We start from the raw sequence: 26,532 nt of genomic DNA on the forward strand, positions 1-26,532 counted from the left end.
AGCTCTTCTGAGGGCTGGATTAGCATAGCAAAAGTAGGGGGTCTGTATACTGATGAGTCCCTGAGAACAGCTTGACTTTAAGAGAATGGAGAAAACATTTACATACACACACATATACACACACTCCACAGCATTTACAAGACAGTATGTGGAGACTTTTTTAAAAAGGTTAATTAATTCTGGGAAATGAGAATGAGAATGGTAAGTTCTGGGAGGATTAGGGTACTTCCATTTTCACTTTTTAGGTTTAATATTATTTTTCTTAATATGAACATGTAACTACATATCATTTCTGAAAAAATAGATACCATATAGATATTAAAAAGAATGATATCTATATGTATAGAAAACATAGCTTCCCTAGTGGCTCAGAGGGTGAAAAATCCGCCTGCAATGTGGGAGACCTGGGTTCGATCCCTGGGTTGGGAAGATTCCCTGGAAAAGGGAATGGCTACCCACTGCAGTATTCTTGCCTGGAGAATTCCATGGGCAGAGGAGCCTGGCAGGCTACAGTCCATGTGGTTGCAAAGAGTTGGACATGACTGAGCGACTTTCACTTTCACTTTCATAGACAACATAAGCATTCCAAGATATTTTCAATGAAAAGAGAAGTTGCAGAATAACATGTATCAGGTTATTTATATTATGTAAAATAGGCATGTATATATACATTTAGAAAAAATTATGAAAGTCTATGTAACCATATGGTTAAAAATTATTGTCTGTAAGATTTTCAGGTGAAGGAAACATATATTTAAAATCTTTCTTTCCATTTTCCTAGTTTTTGTTTGGATTTTTATACTAAACTTGTGTATGTGGTTACTTGTATAATTGAAAAAATATATTTTATTCCTGTACACATTAGCCAGATTGGGTGGTTGTTTCATGTCTGATGAATATACCCATTTGTCCTGGGCTCTTTGAACAGTCTCTGCCCAGACCTCCTTGTCTCTAGGCTGAGCCTTTCTTGGAAGTGTCTTTTAACCACCCCAGGCTGGGGGAGGGGCCTTGTTGTGGTCCCATCACAGGCTACTTCTATTCCACCAGAGAACTTACCACACTGCATTTCAACTTCTTATTAATTATCTGACCTCAGTAGGCCACAGGCAACTTAAGGTTATATTTCTGTGTTTCAGATGTAGTTTTTGACATATAACAGATTCTGAAATCAATGTTTATTAAATAGATCTAATCTAATGCATGCCAACAAAGGTCTGTCTAGTCAAGGCTATGGTTTTTCCTATGGTCATGTATGGATGTGAGACTTGGACTGTGAAGAAGGCTGAGTGCCGAAGAATTGATGCTTTTGAACTGTGGTGTTGGAGAAGACTCTTGAGAGTCCCTTGGACTGCAAGGAGATCCAACCAGTCCATTCTGAAGGAGATCAGCCCTGGGATTTCTTTGGAAGGAATGATGCTGAGGCTGAAACTCCAGTACTTTGGCCACCTCATGCGAAGAGTTGACTCATTGGAAAAGACTCTGATGCTGGGAGGGATTGGGGGCAGGAGGAGAAGGGGACGACAGAGGATGAGATGGCTGGATGGCATCACTGACTTGATGGATGTGAGTCTGAGTGAACTCCAGGAGTTGGTGATGGACAGGGAGGCCTGGTGTGCTGCAACTCATGGGGTCACAAAGAGTTGGACATGACTGAGCGACTGAACTAAACTGAATGCATGCATGTAAAGTTGCTTCAGTTGTGTCCGACTCTTTGTGACCCTAAGGACTGTAGCTCTCAAGGCTTCTCTGTCCATGGAATTCTCCAGGCAAGAATACTGGAGTGGATTGCCATGCCCTTCTCCAGGGGATCTTTCTCACCCAGGAATCAAACCCCTGTCTATTATATCTCCTACATTGACAGGAGGATTCTTTACACTAGTGTCACCTGGGAAGCCCATTAAAAAGATAGGTAAATGGAAAGAAGGAAGGAGGAATGGAGGGACTGAAGGTGGGATGGAGGAAGGAAGGGGTGGAGGGGGAAGTGATATCCACAAGAGAAAGCGATGTAGTCAGACTGGAACTCAATAAGGAAAAAAAAAAAAGTGTCAGTATTTATTCAGCTCTGTCTGAAAAAGAAAAGGAAATTTCCATGACTATAGAGGTGTATATCATTTGGGAACAAGAATTTTTCACCAACTTTGCCATGTTGTTCTTATAATTGCTTATATATATATGAAGAAACAGAGTCCCATTTATATTGATTTAAAAATTTAATGTATGAGAATAAAGTTAAGAATTGTGGATGTATTTAAAGATGGGAGAAGGCAATGGCAACCCACTCTAGTACTCTTGCCTGGAAAATCCCATGGATGGAGGAGCCTGGTAGGCTGCCGTCCATGGGGTCGCTAAGAGTCAGACATGACTGAGTGACTTCACTTTCACTTTCCGCTTTCATGCATTGGAGAGGGAAATGGCAACCCACACCAGTGTTCTTGCCTGGAGAATCCCATGGACGGAGAAGCCTGGTAGGCTGCAGTCCATGGGGTCGCAGAGTCGGACACAACTGAAGCGACTTGGCAGCAGTATATAAAGAAAACCATGAGAATTTACTGAATGATTTCAAAGAGGCCTGGAACAGATAAAGATACATTCCATTCAGTGGATGGGAATATATGGTAGCAAAGTGATTAATTATCCACAAATGACTTTATATATCAGATGCAATTACTGTGAAACACCCATGGTTTTGCTTCTTTCCCTTCTCTCCCCACCTTTCCTTTCCTATTCTTTCCTTTCTTCCGACACTGGCATTGTTTCTGCTCCTTGAGCTCCAGGCTCTCCCCAGGCTCAGCACTTCGCCATCAGCTGTTCCTTATGCTGAATTTCTCTTTTCCTAGATCTTCAAAAGGCTGCTTCTTCCTGTCAACATGGAGCTCAGCCCAGATATCACTATGTCAGAGAAAAATTTGTCAACCACCTAACTTAAAGTAACTTTAAGTCACAAAGTCACTCTTATTATATTATTCTGCTTTCTTTTCTCCATAGCACTTGTCATAATCTGAAAATACTGACTTTATATTTTATGCATATAATCTATTTTCCCCCACTAGAATGTAAGCTCCATGAGAGCAGTGGCATTCCCTAATATAATACACTGCATTTCCTGTCCCCCTGAAACAACGCCAGGCACAAGAAAGAAAGTCCATTGATTGGTTTTGTTCCTAATGAATGATCAATTTTGCAATTTTAAGAGATCATTTAGTAGAAAATCTTAATATTTAACTGTTTCCCTTGAAACATGCCTAGAGATTTATTAGATTAGTTTTAACTATGTTTGCTGTGCTGTGCTTAGTCGCTCAGTTGTGTCCAAGTCTTTGCAACCCCATGAACTGCAGCCTGTCAGGCTCCTCTGTCCATGGGAATTCTCCAGACAAGAATACTGGAACGGGTTGCCAAGTCCTCCTCTAAGGGATCTTCTCAACCCAGGGATTGAATCCAGGTCTCCCGCATTTCAGGCAGATTCTTTACCATCTAAACCACGAGGGAGGCCCAAGAGCACTGGAGTAGCCTATTCCTTCTCCAGGGGATCTTCCTGACCCAGGAATTGAACTGGGGTGTCCTGCATTACAGGTGGATTCTTTACCAGCTGAGCTACCAAGGAAGCCCTTAACTGTGTTTATGTTTTGTTAAAGAATGATTCTGTATTTTGCTTGCATATGATTCTTATCTCTACCACCTTTGATCTGTGTGACTTTGGGCAAGTTGCTTAACTTCCCCAGTCAACTTCCTCATCTGTAAAATGGGGATGATGAGAGTAGCAACTTGGTAGCAACATAATTCTGTAAATTATGAATCAATGAGTAGATAATGACAACTTCAAACTTAATGATATATTGCATGGGGTATAGTAAACTCTCAGTAATTGTTGGTTATCTTTGATTAACTATATAGCATTATTCATCTATTGGAAGTCTGGCATGGAGGCTCCTTAACTTATGACCATCCAGTGTTTTGAAGACACTTACTGGATTATCTGTAAGTCCAAATATTCTACAAGGGCTGATGTGAGTGTATCACTGCAGTTTGGTTTCACGAGAGAGCCCTGCAGGTTGATAATCTTGGTTTTGATAATCTCTTTTGCACAGATAATATTCATAATTTTCTTACCAACTATTGTTTGAATGTCTCCTTTCTTGACTATAAAAACTCAGGACTTGTCCGTTAAGCACTCTTACTGCATTTTAAAGCAAACATCAGCCACAATATGTGACTGCTAATGGCATCTGTGGTGGTGGGCAGATCTGATGCTTTTGCTTTGACAAATAACTCTTCTCTTCATATCCCTCCCTTTAGCCAATGTTTGTGGCATGTTCACTTTGTACCAGGCACTGTGTAGTTCTGAGAATGATGTGAAAAATAGGGCAGACTCACCCCTGCCCCCTTATAACTTGCATTTACGTGCTTATGAAAGGGTGTGTTGAAAATTGTAAGTACAGGACTTTGTGTGTTTTCAGATGAGGGTTGGCCCTTTAAAGACTTGGCAGCTCCCTGTGTACCAGGGTTATTTTCTCTTTGGGAGAATGTTACCCTTGCTTCCAACATTAGATATGGATAAGCCATATGCTAAGTAGTTTGACATTTCAGTTTGATTTAAGCCGATTGACACTGACAGCTTCATGCCAAAGTGTGTTAAATTTTATTCAGAAATAATATCCTCTTGGACCAATGAATGTGTTCAGCATTAATTGGCAGTGGCTTCTTGTAAACTTTCTAGGAGAAGACATGGACAGGAAGGAAAACACAAGCAATTTAGTTTGGGGAAAGTGTGTTTATGAAGCAGCCACATCAAAGAGAATTTATTATCCTTTCATGTAAACTGTGTTCTATTTGTTGGCCATTTGTGCCTTTATGCACATCACATTCAAGAACAACTACTACGTACTAGGAGCTCTGGAGATACAAAGACACTGTATCCTTTGAAAAAGTGAAAATGTTAGTCGCTCAGTCATGTCTGACTCTTTGTAACCATGTACCCCATGGACTGTAGCCCACCAGTTCCTCTGTCCATGGAATTATCTAGACAAGAATACTGGAGTGGGTTGCCATGCCCTTTTCCAAGCGATCTTCCCAGCCCAGGGATTGAACTCAGGTATTCCACATTGTAGGCAGATTCTTTACCCCTACTGTATCACTTAAGGAGCTCCTAATCTGATAGTGGAATCAGGCAAGGGTACAAATGATTAGCATACTATGTGATCAGTTCTTTTATGATCTACAAGAGGATTTGGTGCTATCTCCTTTGGCGCAACTGAGCTGACTGTGCAGGAGATGGTTAAAGGTTTTGACAGGAAATAGATATCAATGTTTTTGCATACTGGGGAAATACAGTTTTTAGTTTAGAGTTCCAGTTCTTCGTAAAGACTCCCCGTATCAATACATATTCAGAGGTCCTCTCCCTGCAGGGCTCAAAGATTGTGTATTTCATGAGAGAATGCGGCTGCCAGTGGTGCATATTAGATTGATGCTTTTGAACTGTGGTGCTGGAGAAGACTCTTGAGAGTCCCTTGGACTGCAAGGAGATCCAACCAGTCCATTCTAAATTCTAGATCAGTCCTGGGTGTTCTTTGGAAGGAATGATGCTAAAGCTGAAACTCCAGTACTTTGGCCACCTCTTGCAAAGAGTTGACTCATTGGAAAAGACTCTGATGCTGGGAGGGATTGGGGGCAGGAGGAGAAGGGGACGACAGAGGATGAGATGGCTGGATGGCATCACTGACTCGATGGACATGAGTTTGAGTGAACTCCGGGAGTTGGTGATGGACAGGAAGGCCTGGCTTGCTGCAGTTCATGGGGTCGCAAAGAGTCAGACACAACTGAGCGACTGAACTGAACTGAACTGAACTCAGGAGGAAGACTGCTGGACATCACATGTCTCCCAGTTTCTCAAGCTGAAATCTGAGTGCCTTTCTTGACTTCTCTCTGTCCCCCTCCACCTCTAATTAATCCCACAAGTTTTGTCAGTCTTTTCTTTCTTGCATATCTCTCTGGTGTAGAAATATCTCTCAGGTCTACTTTAATTGATATGGGGTGCAGCTTTGATATCTGCAGCTTTAAAAATCCCCTCAAGGTGATTCTAACATATGGCAAAATCTGACTTCCAGATAAATCAGAATCTCTGGAGAAAAGGCAAATCAAAGCCTGAATGAGACATCATCTCACAGCCGTTAGAATGGCTGTTACCAAAAAGACAAGAGATATCAAATATTGGTGAAGATGTACCAAGAAAAAGAAAAAATAAAACCATTTCTGGGATTGTAAATTGGTACAGCCACTATGGAGAACAGTAAGTTTCTCAAGAAGTTAAAAGTAGAACTACCATATGATCTAGTCGTCCCACTTCTGGGTATATATCCAAAGAAAGTAAAATCAGTATCTTGAAGACATATCTTCAGTCCTATGTTTAGTACTAATATTAGTCACAATAGCTGAGATATGGAAACAACCTAGGTGTCCATCGACAATGAATGGATAAAGAAAAAATACACATTTACATGTCCACACATATATGTATGTATATATACACATACATATCTAAAATGCACATATCTGAATTGGATATGTTCCCAATTCAATGAATGTCCAGAGTTGGGAAAACCAGTTTATTTGCTCCTTCTTCTCGAGAAAGATCATCTTCTCCAGGCACTTCTGGCCTCTGGGCTTTGCAGATACCGATTCTGCAGCTGAAATATCTGGGCGTGAAATACCTCACACTGTGATATATGTTTTCACCTAATGGTATGGGAAGTTAGGCTTAATGGACTTCAGAAATCTTTCTTTCTCATCCACCTGATAAAGTGTACATAAAGATATAATGAAATAATGCAATGCAAAGAGCTTAGCAATCTGCCTGACATCTATCAGGCACTCAATAATAGCTGGTTTGATAATTCTTAACAATGGTCTGATTTCTGTCCTTCCTCCATGATTCTCTTGGATAAACTGCTTATAGGGAACGCTGTTATAAAATCAACTGTAGAAGAATGAGAAATGAAATAAAAACTCAATTATGCAAGTTCAGAAGCAGCCTGCAAGCTGAAAATACAAGTGCTATTTGAGATGATGTTTGCTTAATTCAGAGCATGATGCAGGATTTAAATCTGACTCTGGGATCTGTGACCTTGGGAAGAAACATACTATTAAGAAAAAAAAATGTATCTTTCAGCTTTGATACAGTCAGAAACTATCAAGAGAATTGTCAATTTTGCAGTTTGTACCCTTAGGCATCCTGAGCTGAAAGGAACACGCAGTTGCTATAGCAGCACCTACTTTAGGAGTATTTTTATGCAGATATATGTCTTTGTAAAAAATAGTAGTGGAGTGGCTATGAGTGAAATATCACTTGTAAACTTCAATTTGCAGCTCATTTTGAGTCTGGAATAAAATTTAGATGTGATTTATCTAGCAGTCAAGGAAACCATATGTAGGTATTAGGAAAAGTATGTTGATACAAAAACAAAATCTTTTCTTCTTGTAAATATCTAGTTACAACTAGATATTTATGGTGACAAGAGTACAAAGGCTAGATGAGAATTTGTTGTCCAAACAGAGACTTTTTTCCCCCCAGGATTTCAGAAAGGGAAAAAAAAAATCTAAGGAAGGGATTCATTGGCAGAATGTCAGTGTTTCTTAGAACTGGATCAAACTTTGAGAGCATCTTCAGATATTCCTAGAAGAGTGTTATATACTTTAATCATAAATAAGTCCCTCATTCCTTCTGGGCCCCTTCCCATAATACCAAAGAGAATTAGGAAAAGTATACAGGCATGGGTCTGGAGGAGGGCATGGCAACCCACTCCAGGATTCTTGCCTGGAGAATCCCATGGACAGAGGAGCCTGGTGGGCTACAGTCCATAGGGTTGCACAGAGTCGGACACGACGGAAGTGACTTGGCACGCACGCATACAGGCGTGGGTATGACTAGGGAACAGGGTTTTCCACAGATTCTTGGGAGACAGGAATTAGGACAGGGGAGCATAAGCACATATCAGAAGAGGCGAGGGCCAGGCAGTGCAGCTCCCAGCACCTCTTAGCTAAATTTTTAAGGATTACCACCAGGAAAGAGTAGGCTGAAATTGGAAAGACACATGGGTGATCCATTAATGGGAAAATTACATCAACCTCGTGGTGCTACCTTCCTCTACCATGCTTCTGAAAACTGTGGTGGAGTTGGATACTTGGACAAAATTTGGACCATTCATGTTTTTCTTTCTTTCTTTTTTTTTTTCTGAGGTGGATCTCTACAAGTGCTAAAGTTCTGTGTTTCCACATAATATTGGAATTTTGTTTCCAATCACAAAGAGTAACACCTCATCAAATATTTTTCATATATTTTGAGTTTTGGGGAAGATGGCATAGGGCAGTGGTGAGAAGAATAGGTGCTGGTGTCAATGGCCAGTGTTCAAAACTTATCAGCTGTGCTACCAGGAACAAGGTAAGCACAGATTGTTGCCAATTAATGAGGTAGAGCAGGGGACTTTAACAAAACTGAAGCAAACTTTTGGGGAAAGCTAACTATTCTAGCTTGAATCTCAATACCTCTAAATAAAACCCTCTTACACTAGCATTTGTCTAGATTTTGGAAACCTGACTAGATACTTTTTCCACCACAAAAAAAAAAAAAAAAAAAAACCACCCAAATCATACGCATGTGGTAACAAATTGAATAATACAGAATAGTCCCTCCATTAGAACCAAGAGCCCAACATATAGAAAAGAAAACATAATCTTAATATGCAATATTTACTAAAGGCTGTTCATTGCTTTTTTCCTTTTATGATCAATTTATGAACAATGTAAGATGTGAGACAATGTGGATGTGAGAGTTGGATTACAAAGAAAGCTGAACACTGAAGAATTGATGTTTTTGAACTGTGGTGTTGGAGAAGACTCTTGAGAGTCCGTTGGACTGCAAGGAGATCCAAACAGTCCATCCTAAAGGAGATCAGTCCTGGGTGTTCATTGGAAGGACTGATGCTAAAGCTGAAAATCCATACTTTGGCCACCTGATTCTAAGAACTGACTCATGTTCATGTTGTGCCTGGAGCAGAATCTTTGTAGTCAGTGGCCATTTGCTCCCTGCCCCTCAACACATTATAGGATTCTGTCCAGGAAAAGTAAACAAGGGAATTAGCATCCTTACCAAGGCAGCTGTGGTTCTCCTGCCATTGCCCCCTGCCCCACCTCTGCTCCCCTCTGTCCCCCAACTCCCTGACAGTCTGCCCTCCTCATGTATTATGGGGACTGAAGGAGAAAATGAAAATCACTTTGCCTCTGAGACTTACAATCTTCTAGTGCCATCTATTGCCGCTCCTGTTTCTGTTTCTTACAGCCAGTTTTTTTAACGTCTAAGCTGAAACTCCAATACTTTGGCCACTGATGTGAAGAGTTGACTCATTTGAAAAGACCCCGATGCTGGGAAAGACTGAGGGCAGGAGGAAAAGGGGACGACAGAGTGTGAGATGATTGGATGGCATCACCAACTCAATGGACATGGGTTTGAGTAAGCTCCGGGAGTTGGCGATGGACAGGGAGGCCTGGCGTGCTGCAGTCCATGGGGTTGCAAAGAGTCGGACGTGACTGAGCGACTAAACTGAACTGAACTATGGATGGTGCACAGGTAAAAGTGTGACTGAATTAAAGGAGGCATGAAAGTAAAAGAACAGTTTGCGGCTAAAAATCCTCATTTCATACAGTCAGAACACCAAGAGACACCATCAAAAGTTGGTGGAACAAGAAATAGAGGTATAGGTCTAAGGTTACAGAGTTGATCACTTGAAGAACTGGGAAAATAATATAAATAATGTATTTATTTACCTTTGGGAAGAAGGGAAGGGAGGAAGTGGAAGTTTAGGTAGCTAATTCATCATTTTGTAGAGTCAGTAGTTGTGCTCCTAAGCTGATAAGAAGTGTAGTTACTAACATGTTACTTACTATTACAAAAAATTATCAGTAGAATTAAAACAAACATTAAAAGATAATATCATTGTATAACTAAGCTTTATTTGGTGGAATATGCAAAAGGAGTTTTGTTGTTTTAAAAAAATTAGAACTATCTTTTGATTTGTTACCATGCACATATATCACTTTGATAAACACTTAAAAATAATTACAAAAAATATGTAAAGGGAGAAAAGAAGGAAGGAAGGAAGGAAGAAGTTAGGGAGGGAGGCAGGCAGGCAGCAGTGAGTCTGCAGAACAGTCCAGTAACACCATCGCCTCCACGTTCGCTGTCATCACCACTGCAGCCGTTTCTACTGATACCACCGTTATTACTTGGACTTGGGCGTCAGACACTGGGCTAAGTGTTTTGAATGCAGCGTCTAATTTTAGTTTTCGTCTCCTTAGAAACAAGAATTGATAAATTCTAATAACTCTGCTGAGACTAATTTCTTTCTTTCATTTTAAATCTGATTTGAGAAATAATGATTGTCTGCATATTTTCTATCAGATATTTAACTATACTTGGACACAGTGTATTTAGAAAAAAATATTTCAGCAGCAAGACAATATTCCTTAATATTCAAAGAGCTGACGTATGAAAGATAATTAAATTTGTTCTCAATGTTAGAGAGCATGCTGACGGTGTAGACTGTACTTGCATAGGTCTGATATAGAGTGTGCTTTTTAGTATGCACTTCAGCAGATTCTGATCCAAGTGGTGCATGCATCATACATGGAAAGACTTTGGTTAGTGGTGGGGGCTGTATCTGCTAATCTCTAGGATTTCTTCTACCACCAAGAGCCTTTGACCTTCTTAAATTGGTGCTTTGGTTAGATGTTAGCTTAGAAGTGCTAGCTAGATTTCTTGTGATGTGAATGGCAGTCATCCTGATGGTTGATAAAAGAAAAGAAAAGAAATTCAATAAAAATTGTTTGATTTCCAGTTTCCATCTCCTACCACTCATTTGAGGTATTATTTCTGCTGACTTTATGTACAAAAAGTTTTCAAATTTATAAAGCCTATCCAAATATGGATATAAAAATACACTATGCTGGTTTATTTAAAAAACAAAGCAGATTAACAAATAAAACCTGTTCCAGCCTGAAAGATCCATTTTCCAATAAGGAAGAAAACAGATCATGTCATCAAATGTTTCTTTCTACTCTGAGAGGCGTATCGTCCCACCATCCACAAGGTGCTAAGTACAGACAATGAAGTTTCTCTTTGCTGAGCCAGTGGGTTTCCCTTGATTTCTTAAGGCAGTCTTGCAAAATTAAGAGGAAAACCTTTATTCTGTTTTTTGGTACTTTACAGAAAACAGCATGCTTCAGGCTCATGAGACTGAAACTTCTAAAATTAGGAGTAATAACCACAAACACTGTGCTAACAAGGAACTTACAGTTTTGCTGGTTTTGTGTTCTCAAATCTTCGGCTCCGTACCACCCCTCTATTTATTAAGCAGCTTCTTGTAAGACATGTATGAAGGAAGTAAATAGTCTTTAGATAGTACTAAATATAACTGAAAATATTTCCAAAATAATTGATTTGGTATTTGTAATTAGTATTGCCTATGTTCATAAACCTTTAAACAATGGAAATGTGGTTACTTGCCTTATATGGCAAATTGCTGGGTCCATGAAGAAAATCATATTGTTCATTAGTTTCAACTTTAGAAATTAACAGTGACTCTAATTAATAAGAATCCAAGTGGTTAGTCAAGCTGGTAAAATTTTGTCCTCTTGAATCTAGTTAAAAGGAAATCAAGAGGGTGGAAAAGAACATATTTAAAAATGTTTATGAAATGCTTAGCATGTTTCCAGTTGCAGGAATAAACCTTTGATCCTTTCACCCTAATGAAAATAATAGAAATGAGAGGAAACAATTTAGATAATTTTCTGTTACATATTTTCATGTTCTTATTACCATGTATTTGATCCCGTGTCATCATTGAAAGCAATTTGAGGAAATTCAGTCGGAGAAGGCAATGGCACCCCACTCCAGCACTCTTGCCTGGAAAATCCCGTGGATGGAGGAGCCTGGTGGGCTGCAGTCCATGGGGTCACTAAGAGTCAGACACGACTGAGCGACTTCACTTTCACTTTTCACTTTCATGCATTGGAGAAGGAAATGCCAACCCACTCCAGTGTTCTTGCCTGGAGAATCCCAGGGACGGCAGAGCCTGGTGGGCTGAAGCGACCTAGCAGCAGCAGCAGCAGCAGCAGTAATCTTAGAATAAATCTCTGCCAAAATCTACTAGGTTTCATTTTATTTTCTTTCTTCCTCCCTCCCTTTCCCTTCCTTCTTTCCTCTCTTTCTATCTCCTTCCCTTTGTACTTTCCAAGTTGCCACCGAGATTATAAAAATTCAAACCTGCTTGATGAGAATCTTAGTGAATTTAAATATTCAGTGTTGGGACTTTCGTGACACACTTAAATTTTTCCTCCTCCTCCTCTACCACCACCACTTTCTTTCCCTATTTCTTTTCATCAGTGAGGATCTACTTACTTCCTGAGATATCCACTTTCTTTTCACTTTTCAATATTATCATACAGCATCATCTAAGCAACCTGGTTAGCTCATTTTCATGAGGTGGTGGGGGGGAAACTGATGGCAAAATCACCAAAACTCAGAAATATATGATGCTCATGTTGACTTTGGCATTCCAACGGTGTTGTATTCACAACTTGAAAGTAATATAGTTGATGGAAAGGTTCAAGAATTAAATGTTCCTTAAATGGCCAAAGATACTTCTTTGCATGTTCCCAGAGAAGGAAATGGCAACCCACTCCAGTATTCTTGCCTAGAGAATCCCAGGGATGGGGGAGTGTCTATGGGGTCGCACAGAGTCGGACACGACTGAAGCGACTTAGCAGCAGTAGCAGCAGAGGGGGACACATGCTTTCCAAGTCTCTCAAATTTCTCTACAGAGAAATACAGTAGTTGATAAAACAATCTAAGCAAAACATGCCTTTGACTGGGTGTCTGAGTTGACCTTTGTCATTCTGTGGCATTCTGTTCCCTACCACTTCTGTCAACCTTGCCTAAGTATTTAGCCGTGTGGTTGTCTTATCATTAGGTGCAAATACCCAGCACACAGCAAACTGGCATATTTCTGAGGATCCCATATCAAATAGTTTCTCAGGAATAGCACTCTTAATTGGTCCAAACTTCATATTTTAGAGTTATTCACACATATTTATTTTATATTCCACGTATTATTATTAGTTGCATATACATATATATGAACACACATGCTCACACATATATATATGGAGAGAGAGCTTTATGCAGTCTTATAGTTTAGCTCTTAATCTGGGAATAGATATTAATTTATAAATCTTGTGTATGTATTCCTCTCACTGGCTATTGTACCTGCGTGTAACACCCATAGACAGCAAGAATCATCATTCATGGTCACAGATATCAAAGTTCTCTTGATGATATGTTTGGATGTCTCATATATTTGGACATCTCATAAGAGTTTATGAGCTTATTGTTTGCTTTACTAATTAATCACTTGTAATAGGAATAAGAGGAATAACAGTTTTTTCTTGTTTATTTTGTGCTTGAATTTTGGATTTTATTTCTAATTAACCACATTTCCGAAGGACACTTTTTCAAGTTGCTTGTCTACCTTACGAGAGTTAGAGTTGCAGACATCACAGTTCTTCCCTGATGTCTGATTCAACTCTAGGTATGTTTGTTCCTTTGTGGTTAGATGTAGCCATATGACCATTTCTGGCTTATGAAATGGGACAAAAGTAACATGTGTCACTTCAGCACCAGAGGATTTAAATGTTGATGTGACAGCTCCTGTTCTCTCTTCTTCCCATTGTTGTACCCAGGGATTTTCCAAATTGGAACATATAAACGGAAGTTACAGTAATTTATTTCTGCTGCCTCAAAGCTAGTCTTAACAGTGTCATAGGACAATGTAATCATCAGAAAACAAATTTATACAAAATTTCTAGCATTATGAACATGGATGTGTTTCATGTGGGAAACCATAGACAGCAACAGTTTCTGTGTCCTGCTTTCTGTTCAATTCAGTTCAGTCACTCAGTCATGTCTGACTCATTGTGACGCATGGACTGCAGCAAGCCAGGCTGCCCTGTCCATCACCAACTCCCAGAGCCTGCTCAAACTCATGTCCGTTGAGTCAGTGAGGCCATCCAGCCATCACATCTTCTATCGTCCCCTTCTCCTCCTGCTTTCAATCTTTCCCTGATCTTCAATCAGGGTCTTTTCAAATGACTCAGTTCATTAACCACAATTAACCACATTTCCAAAGCACACTTTTTCAAGTTGCTTGTCTACCTTACGAGAGTTAGAGTTGCAGATATCACAGTTCTTCCCTGATATCTGATTCAACTCTAGATATTGTTTGTTCCAAAAGTATTGGAGCGAAAGTATTGGAGCTTTAGCTTCAGCATCAGTTCTTCCAATGAATATTCAGGACTGATTTCCTTTTGAATTGACTGGTTTGATCTCCTTGCAGTCCAAGGGACTCTCAACAGTCTTCTCCAACACCACAATTCAAAAACATCAATTCTTCAGTGCTCAGCTTTTGGCAACCCACTCCAGTACTCTTGCCTGGAAAATCCCATGGATGGAGGAGCCTGGTAGGCTGCAGTCCATGGAGTCGCTAAAGAGTCGGGCAGGACAGAGCGACTTCACTTTCACTTTCATGCATTGGAGAAGGAAATGGCAGCCCACTCCAGTGTTCTTGCCTGGAGAATCCCAGGGACGGCGGGGCCTGGTGGGCTGCCGTCCATGGGGCCGCACAGAGTCGGACACGACTGAAGTGACTTAGCAGCAGCAGCAGCAGCTTTCTTTATGGTCCAACTCTCACATAGGCCAAACTCCAATAGGTGAGTTTGGGTTCACCCCTACTTAACATGGGCCAAACTCCAATGATGAGGGGCAACTATTTTGGGAGTTGAAGATTTTGTTTATTTACTTATTGACATTTATTCTTTGTAGCAAACCATGTAAAATAATCAGAAGCTCAAAGCCATCCTCTAGTGTAGCAAATGAGCCATTTTGCTAGAAATATCATGAAGTCTTTGTCCGTTAGCAAATTCATAAACCATAAAATTAAAATATAAATTAAATTATTCCAGGGAGTATTCACAAATAAGTATTAGAACATATAAGTGGCTTCTCCAACTTTGGGGGGAAAAATTGTCTTGAGAAGCATATTCCAAGAGACAGGGCTCATTTCAGTGATTTTAAAGTAACCTGTGACTTTCCATTTGAGTGTGTAGACCTTTAGCTTAAAACAGTTTCTTATGGAATTGACCTTCACAAATCTCTCAGAAAATCTCAAATACAGTCTTTAATTACTTGACTTTGAATTAATTAGAAAAAAACACATGAGAAAAGATGGCTCAACATCACTATTTATTAGAGAATTATAAATCAAAACTATAATGAGGTATCATCTCATACCAGTCAGAATGACAGTCATCAAAAAGTCTATAAATAGTAAATACTGGAGAATATGTGGGTAAAAATAGGAACCTTTCTACACTGTTGGTAAGAATGTAAATTGGTGTAGCTACTATGGAGAATGGTATGAAGGTTCCTTAAAAAACTAAAAATAGAGTTACTGTATCATCCTGAACTTCTACCTCTGGGCATATATCTAAAGAAAAGCATAACTCGAAAAGACACAGACACTCCAGTATTCATAGCAGCACTATTTACAATGATCAAGACATGGGAGCAACCTAAATGTCCATCAACAGATGAATAGATAAAGAAAATGTAGTATATTTATACAACAGAATATTACTCAGCCATAAAAAGAATGAAATAATGCCTTTTACAGCAACACAGATGGACCTAGAGATTGTCATACTAAGTAAAGTAAGTCAGACAAAGACGCATATCATATGATATCGCTTATACGAGCAATCAAAAATATTGTACAAATGAACTTAAAGACACAATAGAAATAGACTCAAAGACATAAAAAACAAACTTATGGTTACCAAAGGGAAAAGTCAGGGGGAGGGGTAAATTAGGAGTTTGGGATTAACATACTCTAATATATATAACATACATGATCAACAAGGACCTACTGCTTAGCACAGGGAATTATACTTAATGTTTTGTGGTAACCTATAAGGGAAAAAAATCTGATAAAGAATATATCTAACTGAATCATTTTGCTGTATACCCAAAACTGACACAATATTGTCAATCAATAGTATGTCAACTTAAAATAAAAAGAAGGTCCTACCAAAATTAAAAAATATCATTCGTCTACCATTTACAATGCATCTAATGAGAGTTTATTTTGTCCTACTAAGTGCTAGATACTGGATTTCAGAGATAAGCAAGAAACTGTTTCTGTTCTGGAAGAGCTCATAAACCGGTGGAGGAGACAGAAAATTCATCAGTTATGTAAGACTGAAGACTGAAGATTGGCAACAGAAAGGCTTGGCCGCTTGCCTTTGGGAAGTAGGGAGAGATAAAGAGAAACCTTTGTGGGGGAGATGACTATTGCTCTGGGAAGGCTTGGCCAAAAATATGGAACAGGAGAAAGCATTCCAAGACAATGCTTTTGAACGTGAAAATTTCCTGGCTCATGCAAAGATTTACAGCTCCTTTTGGCTTAAGTAGATCAGGTTGAGTTAAGCCCCCTAGGAGCCAAGAATCCTAAAAAATGCCCTCACTAATCCAGCTCCCCCTGTTCTTCCTCTAGTCTAGCATTGTATTATAATTACTTGTTATGTTATTTTCTTCCTGACTATAGAGGGTAAAGGAAGAAGACCCATATGTCACCATCAGTGTATCCCATCGTGCTTTTAATTCATGGCAAATGTACATCTAAATGCCATGAAAGATTAAAGAATGCATTTCACCTTGCTGAGCATGAGTCAGGAGATCCTATTTCTAGACTGACTCTGCTCTTTGCTAGCTATGTGGCTTCTGGCAAGGAACTGTCTGAATCCACACTTTGGTTTCCTCTTGTGTATAGCAAGCATGTTAGATTAGATGTTCTCTAAGATCCTTGAGTTTAAGTTGGGATGAGCCTGTGATTCTGCCTAATGAGACTATAAAGCTTTGGGGAGGTTCAGAAATGAATATCACTTTTACATCCTTTCAGGGCACTTAGCTGAATACTTTTAACTTTGGAGTGTGTGCTTTGAAGTCAGAAAATCTTAGTTCCCAATTCTAGCTCTGCTTAGCTTCCATCAACTTTAGCCTTTTTCTTTTGTAACATGAAAAATATAAATTCTTCCTCTTGTGTAGAATTATTTTGAATCTTAAATGGAGTGATGTACAAAAATTGCCAAATAAATTGCCTTGGTTTAGGTGACAGAAAATGTTAGCTCTCTTCTTTACTTTATTTGCAATAATTAATAGATGTTTGTTGATTGTTTTGCCTTAGGTATTCAGTTCAGTTCAGTCACTCAGTTGTGTCCGACTCTTTGCAATCCCATGAATTGCAGCATGCCAGGTCTCCCTGTCCATCACCAACTTCCGGAGTTCACTCAAACTCACGTCCATCAAGTCGGTGATGCCATCCAGCCATCTCATCCTCTGTCGTCCCCTTCTCCTCTTGCCCCCAGTCCCTTCCAGCTTTGGAGTCTTTTCCAATGAGTCAACTCTTCGAATGACGTGGCCAAATTACTGGAGTTTCAGCCTCCGCATCATTCCTTCCAAAGAACACCCAGGACAGATCTCCTTTAGAATGGACTGGTTGGATCTCTTTGCAGTCCATGGGACTCTCAAGAGTTCTCTCCAACACCAGTTCAAAAGCATCAATTCTCCGGAGCTCAGCTTTCTTCACAGTCCAACTCTCACATCCATACATGACCACTGGAAAAACCATAGCCTTGACTAGATGGACCTTTGTTGGCAAAGTAATGTCTCTGCTTTTTAATATGCTGTCTAGGTTGGTCATAACTTTGCTTCCAAGGAGTAAGCGTCTTTTAATTTCATGGCTGCAGTCACCATCTGCAGTGATTTTGGAGCCCAGAAAAATAAAGTCAGTCACTGTTTCCACTGTTTCCCCATCTATTTGCCTTGAAGTATGGGACCAGATGCCATGATCCTTGTTTTCTGAATGTTGAGCTTTAAGCCAACTTTTTCACTCTCCTCTTTCACTTTCATCAAGAGGCTTTTTAGTTCCTCTTTACTTTCTGCCATAAGGGCGGTGTCATCTGCATATCTGAGGTTACTGATATTTCTCCCGGCAATCTTGATTCCAGCTTGTGCTTCTTACAGCCCAGCGTTTCTCTTGATGTACTCTGCATTTAAGTTAAATAAGCAGGGTGACAATATACAGCCTTGACATGCTCCTTTTCCTATTTGGAAGCAGTCTGTTGTTTGTGTCCGGTTCTAACTGTTGCTTCCTGACCTGTATATAGGTTTCTCAAGAGGCAGGTCAGGTGGTCTGGTATTCCCATCTCTTTCAGAATTTTCCACAGTTTATTGTGATCCACACAGTCAAAGGCTTTGGCATAGTCAATAAAACAGAAATAGATGTTTTTTCCGGAAGTCTCCTGCTTTTTCGATGATCCAGCAGATGTTGGCAATTTGATCTCTGGTTCCTCTGCCTTTTCTAAAACCAGCTTGAACATCTGGAAGTTCACGGTTCACATATTGCTGAAGCCTGGCTTGGAGAATTTTGAGCATTACTTTACTAGCCATGTGAGATGAGTGCAATTGTGCGGTAGTTTGAGCATTCTTTAGCACTGCCTTTTTTAGGATTGGAATGAAAACTGACCTTTTCCAGTCCTGTGGCCACTGCTGAGTTTTCCAAATTTGCTGGCATACTGAGTGCAGCACTTTCACAGCATCATCTTTCAGGATTTGAAATAGCTCCACTGGAATTCCGTCACCTCCACCAGCTTTGTTCATAGTGATGCTTTCTAAGGCCCACTTGACTTTGCATTCCAGGATGTCTGGCTCTAGGTGAGTGATCACACCATTGTGATTATCTGGGTCATGAAGCTCTTTTTTGTACAGTTCTTCTGTGTATTCATGCCACCTCTTCTTAATATCTTCTGCTTCTGTTAGGTCCATACCATTTCTGTCCTTTATTGAGCCCATCTTTGCATGAAATATTCCCTTGGTATCTCTAATTTTCTTGAAGAGATCTCTAGTCTTTCCCATTCTGTTGTTTTCCTCTATTTCTTTGCATTGATCGCTGAAGAAGGCTTTCTTATCTCTTCTTACTATTCTTTGGAACTCTGCATTCAGATGCTTATATCTTACATTTTCTCCTTTACTTTTCACTTCTCTTCTTTTCAGAGCTATTTTTAAGGCCTCCCCCAACAGCCATTTTGGTTTTCTGCATTTCTTTTCCATGGGGATGGTCTTGATCCCTGTCTCCTGTACAATGTCACAAACCTCAGTCCATAGTTCATTAGCACTCTATCTATCAGATCTAGTCCCTTAAATCTATTTCTCACTTCCACTGTACAATCATAAGGGATTTGATTTAGGTCATACCTAAATGGTCTAGTGGTTTTCCATACTTTCTTCAATTTATGTCTGAATTTGGCAATAAGGAGTTCATGATCTGAGCCACAGTCAGCTCCCAGTCTTGTTTTTGCTGACTATATAGAGCTTCTCCATCTTTGGCTGCAAAGACTATAATCAATCTGATTTTGGTGTTGACCATCTGGTGACGTCCATGTGTAGAGTCTTCTCTTGTGTTGTTGGAAGAGGGTGTTTGCTATGACCAGTGCATTCTCTTGGTAAAACTCTATTAGCCTTTACCCTGCTTCATTCCATATTCCAAGGCCAAATTTGCCTGTTACTCCAGGTGTTTCTTGACTTCCTACTTTTGCATTCCAGTCCCCTATCATGAAAAGGACATCTTTTTTGTATGTTAGTTCTAAAAGGTCTTGTAGACCTTCATAGAACCATTCAACTTCAGCTTCTTCAGTGTTACTGGTTGGGACATAGACTTGGATTACTGTGATATTGAATGGTTTACCTTGGAAACAAACAGAGATCATTCTGTTGTTTTTGAGATTGCATCCAAGTACTGCATTTCTGACTCTTTTGTTGACCATGATGGCCACTCCATTTCTTCTGAGGAATTCCTGCCCGCAGTAGTAGATATAATGGTCATCTGAGTTAAATTTCACCCATTCCAGTCCATTTTAGTTCACTGATTCCTAGAATGTCAACGTTCACTCTTGCCATCTCCTGCTTGACCACTTACAATTTGCCTTGATTCATGGACCTGACATTCCAGGTTCCTATGAAATATTGCTCTTTACAGCATCGGACCTTACTTCTATCACCAGTCATATCCACAGCTGGGTATTGTTTTTGCTTTGGCTCCATCCCTTCATTCTTTCTGGAGTTATTTCTCCACTGATCTCCAGTAGCATATTGGGCACCTATTGACCTGGGGAGTTCCTCCTTCAGTATCCTATCATTTTGCTTTTTCATACTATTCATGGGGTTCTCAAGGCAAGAATACTGAAGTGGTTTGCCATTCCCTTCTCCAGAGGACCACATTCTGTCAGCTCTTTCCACCATGACCTGCCCGTCTTGGGTTGCCCCACAGGGCATGGCTTAGTTTCATTGAGTTAGACAAGGCTGTGTTCCTAGTGTGATTAGATTGACTAGTGATTATGGTTTCAATGTGTCTGCCCTCTGATGCCCTCTTGCAACACATACTGTCTTACTTGGGTTTCTCTTAGCTTGGACGTGGGGTATCTCTTCACGGCAGCTCCAGCAAAGTGAAGCTGCTGCTCCTTACCTCGGAGGAGAGGTATCTCCTCACCCCCACCCCTTCTGACCTTGAATGTGGAGTAGCTCCTCTCAGCCCTCTTGCGCCAGCACAGCCACCGCTCCTTGGACGTGGGGTTGCTCCTCTAGGCCGTCGCCCCTGGCCTCGGGCGGAGGGTAGATCCTCCAGGCTGCCATCCCTGACCTCTGACGTGGTGTAGCTCCTCTCAGCTGCTCCTGCGCTGTCACAGCCTAGCACTCTCTGCTGCCGCCCCTGACCTTGGACATGGGGTAGCTCCTGTTGGCCATGCTTCTGTGATCTGCTACAGGGTCCGTCTTCTACATCAGGGATCAACAAACTTCTTTTTTTCTCAGTATTTTTCAACACTGCCAACTTTTCCCTCTTTGAAACATTGTCTTCTTCCTTATTTGACTTTTTAGTCCATTAGTCCAAAGCAAAGGGAGATTAAAGTTAAGCAGAAACTCTGCCATCTTCTCTCACACTGCACTTGCCTCCGAGAAGAAAATAGGATGGTTTGATTCTATTCGCATGCCCCTTGTGCCCTTCGGGCACAACAAATTTTCATTATCTATTTAACACAACAAATTCACTGAGTATCTGCTCTCTAAAAGTTACTCAGTATAAGAAATCTGCCTAATACACTGAGAAGGGAAATGAACACAGTTTGAGATCAAGTTTTCAGGCTTTCTGAAACTCACATCAGGAAATATGACCTGACAAATACCCATGTGCTTTGAGGGATGTTGAGATAGTGTGTTTGAAATTGATTGTCATAGAAATGAGAACAGCATATATATAAGAGGGTCATTTTCTTCCTGGGTTCCTGTCACATCCACTTCAGCAGCCAATTCCTCCTCCTTGGTCAAATATAAGCTCTTTTGGATTGTCATTTCCTCTACCTACTGGGACATGAAATTGTCAGCCACATACATATACCTTTAATATTAGAGCTAAAGTGATGCATGTCTGAGGAGAGGTGATGGACATAATCCTACAGGAATTCAGAGACAAAGAAGTTGCCTACAGCAACCTCTTTGCTTCTTTCCTTGCTACACTTTACTCTAAACCCATGCCCCCAGGGTTCTAGAAACATACGGTTTCTCATGAGTTGGACTGTAGTTGGAGTAAAGTCACAGAAAAATTTTACAGAGTGAAGTAAGCCAGAAAGAAAAACATCAATGCAGTATACTAACACATATATATGGAATTTAAAAAGATGGTAATGATTACCCTGTATGCGAGACAGCAAAAGAGGCAGATGTATAGAACAGTCTTTTGGACTCTGTGGGAGAGAGCGAGGGTGGGATGGTTGGGGCAAATGGCATTGAAACATGTATAATATCATATGTGAAATGTATCACCAATCCAGGTTCGATGCATGATACAAGGTGCTCGGGGCTGGTGCACTGGGATGACCCAGAAGGATGGGATGGGGAGGGAGGTGGGAGGGGGGTTCAGGATGGGGAACACGTGTACACCCGTGGTGGATTCATGTCAATGTATGGCAAAACCAATACAATATGTAAAGTAATTAGCTTCCAAAATAAACAAAAAGAAAAAAAAACACCGTAGATCTGAAGTGATATTGTTTTTACAAACTGTCATTTTTTTACAAGTGTTTGACTTAAAAACAAATGTGGTTACAGTGAAACTACAAATATCCTTCTCCATGGTTATCTGATAGAAAAAAATTATTTCTTCAATGCAAATATTATCTGAATTCCTTAAAAACATTCTGTTTGAACATTGGATAATTGTATACATGCCAAACATCCTTCATTTTAAGTTAACTAGAGTTTCAAATTAACTCATTTTCTTAGCTGATCTGTACTGTTTTCTTGAAGGACAAAAATAAAAATAGGTTAAAATGAGTTTTTAGAGAGACCTGTAACATAACATGACAAATACAGATTTAGGACTTCTTTGGCTCAGAGGTCACATGGGGTCACTACTTGGTCCCTGCTATGGACTGAACTGTGTCTCCCGCAAATTCATATGCTGAAGCCTAACCCTCAATGTGCTCATCTTTGAAGATGAGCTTTGTGAGATAATTAGATAAACATTCTCAGTTTTATGGTACAAGCTTTCATGTCTTTCTCAACAAATATTTATCCATGATTTCAACACTCAATTTCCTAGTATATTTATGCTCCTGTGGAAGAAACAAGAAATAAAACCACAACTTCTTAATGGCCTATTTTTCTTCTCAGGATTGCTCCAAGAACTTATTTCTACTCTCCGCTTACCCTTCTCTAGGGCTGCCACTTCATTTGGCTTCCAGCCTTGACTTAGTCTCATCTCTCCTCTCTGCACTGTGAGAAGGAGTTTTGTATTCTGTCTCCATGGGTTTGACTGATGGAGCAGCTTCCAAGCCACATGTTGATAGAAGGATGACTCTCCTCAAAACTACAGAATGTGTCCTTTCTCCACTGTATTTTCTTCTATACCAGCTCTTTGGAATCTTCTTTCTCTTATCCCAAACTTCCTTGAAATGTCATTTTTAGTCATGCGAAGTAACAGGTGAAAAGTTTAAATTAGCTATAAGTTTTCATCTGGTTCAGTCCTAGTTATATTCCTAGTCTCCCTTGTTGTTCAATCACTCAGTTGTGTCTGACTCTTTGAGAGCCCATGGACTGCAGCACGCCAGGCTTCCCTGTCCTTCACTATCTCCTGGAGTTTGCTCAAACTCATGTCCATTGAGTCAGTGATGCTATCTAACCATCTCATTCTCTGCTGCCCTCTTCTCCTCCTGCCCTCAATCTTTCCCAGCATCAGGGTCTTTTCCAGTGAGTCAGCTTTTCACATCAGATGGACAACTGCAGCTTCAGCTTCAGCATTAGTCCTTCCAGTGAATATTCAGGACTGATTTCCTTTAGGGTTGACTGGTCTGATCACCTTACAGTCCAAGGGAGTCTCAAGAGTCTTCTCCAGCACTAGAGTTTGAAAGTATTAATTCTTTGGCACTCAGTCTTCTTTATGGTCCAGCTCTCACATCCATACATGACTACTGGAAAAACTATAGCTTTGACTATATGGACCTCTGTGGGCAAGTGATGTCTTTGCTTTTTAATATACTTTCTAGGTTTGTCATAGGTTTTCTTCCAAGGAGCAAGCATCTTTGGCTATTCTGCTTACTCAGCCTAGATATATTCACTATTACTCAAACTCACCTAGCACAAACCACCAAGAGCCTTTTAACTGGCTGGTCCCTCTTCCTGGACTGTTCTTTCCTCAATTGTCCCCCATAGTCACTCCTCTTTTTTGTATCCTTTAATAAAATGTCCTACAGAAGTCACCTAGCCCACGGTACTCCATGCTTATTGTTTTAAAATACAGTGTATTCATAGAAAATTTGCTATACAATAAGGCCAACAGATCAGGAAAAAAATTACCATTGAAAATAGAGCTCATTATTCATAATTCCCACGGGGAGGGGACATGCACAGCAGCTCAGGGTCTGTTACTAGACTGAGGAAGGTCTAGTAACTGTGGTCAAGAGCCTTTATTGTGGTTTCCAAGTGAAGAAATAGACAAGCCAAGGCAAGCATGTTTAGGATTGATCAGTTTGAATAATTTCAGTAGGCTCTGATACATAGGGGCTGTCTCTAGGTGTCTGGCACCTGGCCCTGGAGTGATTAAGGAAGGTGGATAGTGGCTTGGAGTGTGAAAGCCCAATAAAGGTAGTGATTGAGGGTATAGACCAAGGCTTAGCTGGTTTATATTTGAAAAGCATGCCCTAGGAAGGAATATTCTGCCCAAGGAGGTGTGAAAGGTAATGAGGGAGGTAGAAGGCCAAGGCAAGATGACTCAGGCATGTTATTGGTTTGTCCAGAACACGGTGCATCTAGCATGTGCTTGTCAGGCAGATATTATAGCATCACATTTACAGATGCTATTAACTTTGTTAACATATCAGCACTCCTAATTCCCCTTACTCTAGTTTTTTTTCTATAGAATTTTATCACCTGCTGAGTGCCGAAGAATTGATGCTTTTGAACTGTGGTGTTGGAGAAGACTCTTGAGAGTCCCTTGGACTGCAAGGAGATCCAACCAGTCCATTCTGAAGGAGATCAGCCCTGGGATTTCTTTGGAAGGAATGATGCAGGGGCTGAAACTCCAGTACTTTGGCAACCTCATGTGAAGAGTTGATTCCTTGGAAAAGACCCTGATGCTGGGAGGGATTTGGGGCAGGAGGAGAAGGGGATGACAGAGGATGAGATGGCTGGATGGCATCACTGACTCGATGGATGTGAGTCTGAGTGAACTCTGGGAGTTGGTGATGGACAGGGAGGCCTGGCGTGCTGCGATTCATGGGGTCGCAAAGAGTTGGACACGACTGAGTGACTGAACTGAACTGAACTGAACATATCGTACCATACATATCATACTGTGTATTTGTTGTTGTTCAGTCAATTAGTTGTGTCCAAATCTTTGTGACCCCAAGAACCACCAGGCTTCTCTGTCCATGGGATTTCCCAGGCAAGAATACTGGAGTGGGTTGCCATTTCCTTCTCCAGGGGATCTTCACAACCCAGGGACTAAACCCGCATCTCTTGCATCTTTTGCGTTGGCAGCTGGGTTCTTTACTAGTTGAGCCATTGGGGAGGACTCATTATGTTTATTACCTGTCTCTTCTTTATACTATAAGCTTTGTGAGGGTAAGAAATCTTTTATTTTCTTAACTGGTAGTGCATGTTAGTCACTCAGTTGTGTCTAACTCTTTGTGACCCCATGGACTCCTCTGTCCATGGAACTCTCCAGGCAAGAATACTGGAGTAGGTTGCCATTCCCTTCTCCAGGGGATCTTCCTGACCCAGGGATCAAACCTGGGTCTCCTGCATTACAGGCAGATTCTTTACCATCTGAGTAACTGATAGTGCCTAAACCTAGAATAATACCTAGCATGTGTACATGCTCTAAGCACTTTTAACTCTGCAATCTATAAACTGTTGGCATTACGTGTCATGTCCCAACCAAGATTCTGAAATGCTGTACTCTGGCTGAAGGTCTCTCTGGACCCTGATTATTTATGGAGGGGGACAGGACATTCTCGACTCTGAAACAAAATCTAACTGCTTGAAAGACCTTGGCCTTAGTCTAGTTAATTTCAGTTTGTTTTTATATTGAAGATGCTGGACAGAACCTATGTAACAATATATTTAGTATTCTAAACTCAAGGTCCCATAAGCTGCTTTCTTTGTTAACATAGTACAGTGCTTTTTTAACCTGTTATTTTCAGGTTATTGTGAATTCAAGTCAGGAAGTGGTGTGTCTGTGCACACATATACCATATGTGGATGTGTGTGTGTGAGTGAGAGAGAGAGAGAGCTGGAAGAGGGAGGTGGGGGGATAGTGTGCACACATTTCTGCAGATATGTCAGGAGCAGAGGGCTCACAATGCTATCACTGCAACCTGTGATGTCTTCTTTTCTAGTAAATCTCAATGTTCCTTTTCATATTTTGAGGAGTGATTACCATGGAAACTATAATAAAGTGTGAAAGCATTGTGGCTTTATATTCTCTACCTAGAGCCTCTAACAAAGAGACCTCACAGATACTTAACTTTCTAGTCTATTCTTGCTAATTACACATTCGTGTTTATTTTATGCAATGAAAATAGAGAGACCTGTGTTGTTAATGTCATTGTTAATAGTCAGTGTTGACAATGTTGTCTTTATCACTTGCAATAGTCACAAACTCAGCTTTGGTTTTGGATTTCCAAGGGAAAATATAAAATTTGATATCTCAATAAAATTATTATGTCACCTTGGAAAATTTTCCTGAATTTAACCGTATTTTTCATTTCCTGTTTTTTTAAAAAAATTTTCACTTCTATGACAGAATGAGAATAATATTTTAAATG

Source organism: Bos indicus x Bos taurus, chromosome 6 (genome assembly GCF_003369695.1).
Source record: "Bos indicus x Bos taurus breed Angus x Brahman F1 hybrid chromosome 6, Bos_hybrid_MaternalHap_v2.0, whole genome shotgun sequence".
Classification (NCBI taxonomy): domain Eukaryota; kingdom Metazoa; phylum Chordata; class Mammalia; order Artiodactyla; family Bovidae; genus Bos; species Bos indicus x Bos taurus.